Here is a 5,000-nt window from a genome sequence, read left to right on the forward strand (position 1 = left end):
GGGCCTCCCGGTCTACCCAGAGAAGGCCCAGTCTGCTTCTCGCGTCCACGGTCACCCCGTTCTCCCGGCCCTGGGCTCCCCTGCAGTCGGCCGGCTGGGTCTTGCCGGTCTACCTCCGAGGAAGGGAGAATTCCCGGTCGGCCCGACGGAGGCCTGCCGGGCTGGGGCTTCCAGCTCTACCTCGAGGACAGACGGCTTCCCGGTCTCCCCTGCTTGGGGCTGGGAAGCGCCGGGCCACCTGACGGCCGGACTGGTACCGCTGCTAACCGGTCTACTAGCCGGGCCGGGGGGGACTGGGGCTTGCCGGTCTACCTCCGAGAACGGGAGGCGGAGGGAGGCGAGGCGAGAGCGGTTGGCGGAGGGTGCGAAGGCCGGAGAAGGGCAGGCTTCCGGGCGTCTGTGTGGGTCCAGGCAAGTTTGCCGGTCCAGGCAAGTTTGCCGGTGGCCCCGGTCTACCGGCCGGCAAGCGGGGGCGGGTGGGCCGGTCTTCCCGGCGTAAGGAGGGGAAGCGCTGGCCGTTTTCCGGGGGGGGGCGGCCGGGTCTAGCTCCCCGTCGGAGGGGCCGGCAGCGTGGCCCGTTCTTCCTGCGGCCGCTGGCAGCTCTCCGGTCCACTGCTGGCCAGGGAAGCTGGGACGTGGCGGTCCCCTTCAGAGGATGGAAGGCTTTCCCGGTCTACCGCTGGGAGGTCTGTCCTCTGCCGGTCCCCCCGTTCTCCGCCCGGGCGAGGCGGCTGGGGCTTCGCGGTCCTCCCCGGTCTACCCGCCGGAGGCCAGCCGACCGCCCGGTCTACTCGCGAAGGCCCCGGTCCTCCCGGCGGCGGGTGGGCCTGCGAACGGAGTCCCCCCAGTCTGCCGGCCGTGGAGGCTGGGCCTTGCCGGGCCCCTCCCGAGAACGGGTCCGGCCCGGGGCTGGCAGCGGTGCCCGGTCTCCCGGCCCTGGGCGCTGCTGGCCGTGGAGGCTGGGTCCTGCCGGTCTACCTCCGAGGAAGGGAGGCTTCCCGGTCGAGCCGCCGGAGGGGCAGGCGACGTTACCCGGTCTCCCGGCCCTCGGCTCCCCTCCGGTCTACCGTTCGGGAAGGCTGGGTCTTGCCGGTCTTCCTCAGAGATCGTGGGGACTTCCCGGTCTACCCATCGGAAAGCGGGGGGGTCCGCCGGTCTACCTGGCGTACGGCGCGGCACCGCTGGCCGGTCTACTCGGTCGCCCGGCCCTCGGCTCCCCTCCGGTCTACCGGGCGGGAAAGCTGGGTCTTGCCGGTCTTCCTCCAGAGATCGAGGGGCTTGCCGGTCTACCTGGCCCACGGCGCGTTACCGCTGGCCGGTCTACTGGGCGCCGGCCCTCGGGAAGCCCGATCTACCGTCCGGAGGGGCTGGCGGCGTTGCCCGGTCTCCCGGCCCTTGGCTCCCCTCCGGTCTACCTGTCGGGAAGGCTGGGTCTTGCCGGTCTTCCTGCCTGCCTGCCTGCCTGCCTGCCTGCCTGCCTGCCTGCCTCCTTCCTGCCGCCTGACCAGCGCTCCTAAACAAAGGGACAGGCTCTTACCCGGTCTACCTGGAAGGCAGGACGCGGACGGCCTGCCTGCCTGCCTGCCTGCCTGCCTGCCTGCCTGCCTGCCGCAGGGTCTGGGACTTCCAGGTCAACCTGAGGAGAAACGGCTTCCCGGTCTACCCTCCAGGAGGCCGCGAGGCGCCAGTCCACTAGGCAGTGGGGGGCTGGAGCCGCTGCCCGGTCTACTAACCTTCGAGGAGGGGGAGGCTCTGGCCGGTCTTGGAGAACGGTAGCGCAACCACGGTGAGCCCGGTCTACCGGCCGGGAAGGCTGGGGTTTGCCGGTCTTCCTCCGAGATCGTCGGGGCTTCCCGGTCTACCCACCGGAAAGAGAGGCTCTGCCTGACCACCTGGCGCACGGCGCGAAACCGCTGGCCTGTCCACTGGGCCCCGGACCTCGGGAAGCCCTGTCTACCCGCCGGAGGAGACAGCGGCGTTGCCCGGCCTGCAGGCCCTCGGCTCCCATCCGGTCTACCAGCCAGGAAGGCTGGTTCTTGCCGGTCTTCCTCCGAGAACGTGCGGCTTCCCGGTCTACCAAGTGGAAGGAGCGGCCCTGCCTGCCTGCCTGCCTGCCTGCCTGCCTGCCTGCCTGCCTGCCTGCCTGCTCGCCGCAGTGCCTGGGGCTTCCAGGTCTACCTCGGAGGAGAAAGGTCTTCCCGGTCTACCCTCCTTGGGCTCGGCAAACGCCGGTCCACACTGACGGCGGTGGGCCTGGAGCGGCTGCCCGGTCTAGTCGCCGGCGGAGGTGGGCAGGCTGGGTCTTGGCGGTCTTCCTCCGAGATCGTGGGGCTTCCCGGTTTACCCACCGGAGAGCGCGGCTCTGCCGGTCTACCTGGCCCACGGCGCGGAACCGCTGGCCGGTCTACTGGGAGTCGGACCTCGGTGAGCCCGGTCTACCGGTCGGAGGGGATGGCGGCGTCGCCCGGTCTCCCGGCCGTCGGCTCCCCTCCGTTCTACCGGCCGGGAAAGCTGGGTCTTGCCGGTCTTCCTCCAGAGATGGAGCGGCTTCCCGGTCTACCTGGCGCACGGCGCGGAACCGCTGGCCGGTCTACTGGGAGTCGGACCTCGGTGAGCCCGGTCTACCGGTCGGAGGGGCTGGCGGCATTGCCCGGTCTCCCGGCCGTCGGCTCCCCTCCGGTCTACCGGCCGGGAAAGCTGGGTCTGGCCGGTCTTCCTCCAGAGATCGAGGGGCTGGCCGGTCTACCTGGCCCACGGCGCGGAACCGCTGGCCGGTCTACTGGGCGCCGGCCCTCGGGAAGCCCGATCTACCGTCCGGAGGGGCTGGCGGCGTTGCCCGGTCTCCCGGCCCTTGGCTCCCCTCCGGTCTACCTGTCGGGAAGGCTGGGTCTTGCCGGTCTTCCTTCCTGCCTGCCTGCCTGCCTGCCTGCCTGCCTGCCTGCCTGCCTCCTTCCTGCCGCCTGACCAGCGCTCCTAAACAAAGGGACAGGCTCTTACCCGGTCTACCTGGAAGGCAGGACGCGGACGGCCTGCCTGCCTGCCTGCCTGCCTGCCTGCCTGCCTGCCTGCCTGCCTGCCGCAGGGTCTGGGACTTCCAGGTCAACCTGAGGAGAAACGGCTTCCCGGTCTACCCTCCAGGAGGCCGCGAGGCGCCAGTCCACTAGGCAGTGGGGGGCTGGAGCCGCTGCCCGGTCTACTAACCTTCGAGGAGGGGGAGGCTCTGGCCGGTCTTGGAGAACGGTAGCGCAACCACGGTGAGCCCGGTCTACCGGCCGGGAAGGCTGGGGTTTGCCGGTCTTCCTCAGAGATCGTCGGGGCTTCCCGGTCTACCCACCGGAAAGAGAGGCTCTGCCTGACCCCCTGGCGCACGGCGCGAAACCGCTGGCCTGTCCACTGGGCCCCGGACCTCGGGAAGCCCTGTCTACCCGCCGGAGGAGACAGCGGCGTTGCCCGGCCTCCAGGCCCTCGGCTCCCATCCGGTCTACCAGCCAGGAAGGCTGGTTCTTGTCGGTCTTCCTCAGAGAACGTGCGGCTTCCCGGTCTACCAAGTGGAAGGAGCGGCCCTGCCTGCCTGCCTGCCTGCCTGCCTGCCTGCCTGCCTGCCTGCCTGCCTGCTCGCCGCAGTGCCTGGGGCTTCCAGGTCTACCTCGGAGGAGAAAGGTCTTCCCGGTCTACCCTCCTTGGGCTCGGCAAACGCCGGTCCACACCGACGGCGGTGGGCCTGGAGCGGCTGCCCGGTCTAGTCGCCGGCGGAGGTGGGCAGGCTGGGTCTTGGCGGTCTTCCTCCGAGATCGTGGGGCTTCCCGGTTTACCCACCGGAGAGCGCGGCTCTGCCGGTCTACCTGGCCCACGGCGCGGAACCGCTGGCCGGTCTACTGGGAGTCGGACCTCGGTGAGCCCGGTCTACCGGTCGGAGGGGATGGCGGCGTCGCCCGGTCTCCCGGCCGTCGGCTCCCCTCCGTTCTACCGGCCGGGAAAGCTGGGTCTGGCCGGTCTTCCTCCAGAGATCGAGGGGCTGGCCGGTCTACCTGGCGCACGGCGCGGAACCGCTGGCCGGTCTACTGGGAGTCGGACCTCGGTGAGCCCGGTCTACCGGCCGGAGGGGCTGGCGGCGTCGCCCGGTCTCCCGGCCGTCGGCTCCCCTCCGGTCTACCGGCACCCGAAGGCTGGAGTTTGCCGGTCTACTAGGGAGGGCGTAGGACTTCCCGGTCTACCGGCCCGCTCCCCCTATGGAGCCTCCAGGTCTACGTGGTCGCTGTAACCTGACGACATCGCCAAGGGTGGGTGGGGTTCGTGGCGACAGCTGCCGTAGAACTCGGTGACTTTGTAGACCGCCGCTTGGCGGCAGTGCAGCAGGTAGGCGATGGAGGGGACGGGTGAGGGCGTGCGTGCGTGCGTGCGTGCGTGCGTCCTTGCAGGGACGGCAAGGGAGAAAAGTCTCGGCGTGCATGCGTTCCTTTGCGGGAGGGGGAGCATGCAGAGACACAGGGATACAGAAAGACAAGCACTAAAGCACTCGTGCGCTCTCACACACACTTGATTGCGGGGCAGAGGGAGGGAGGGAGACGAGGGAGGGAGACGAGAGAGAGAGAGAGAGAGAGAGAGAGAGAGAGAGAGAGGCGCAGGCAGAGGCAGGCAGAAACAAAATCTCTCTGTCTCTCGTCTCTCGTCTCTCGTCTCTCGTCTCTCGCGTCTCTCTCTCTCTCTCTCTCTCTCTCTCTCTCTCGCCTCTCTCTCTCACACACACACACACAAGCACGCACGCACGCGCGCGCACACACAGACACAGACACACACAGACACAAAAAGACACAAACAGTCGTTTGCAGGAGAGGGAGACAGAAGGGCACAAAATTTCTCTCTCACACTAAGCATACACTCAAACACAGCATGTACTTGTGTGGGGGGAGACAGACAGAGACACAGGAGCCAAGTACACCGCACACACGCTTGTGTGCAGGGGAGACCGACAGGGACAGAGAGATGGACACAAAATATCA

This window comes from Podarcis vaucheri (assembly GCF_965113315.1).
Source record: "Podarcis vaucheri genome assembly, chromosome: 15".
In the NCBI taxonomy this organism is placed as follows: domain Eukaryota; kingdom Metazoa; phylum Chordata; class Lepidosauria; order Squamata; family Lacertidae; genus Podarcis; species Podarcis vaucheri.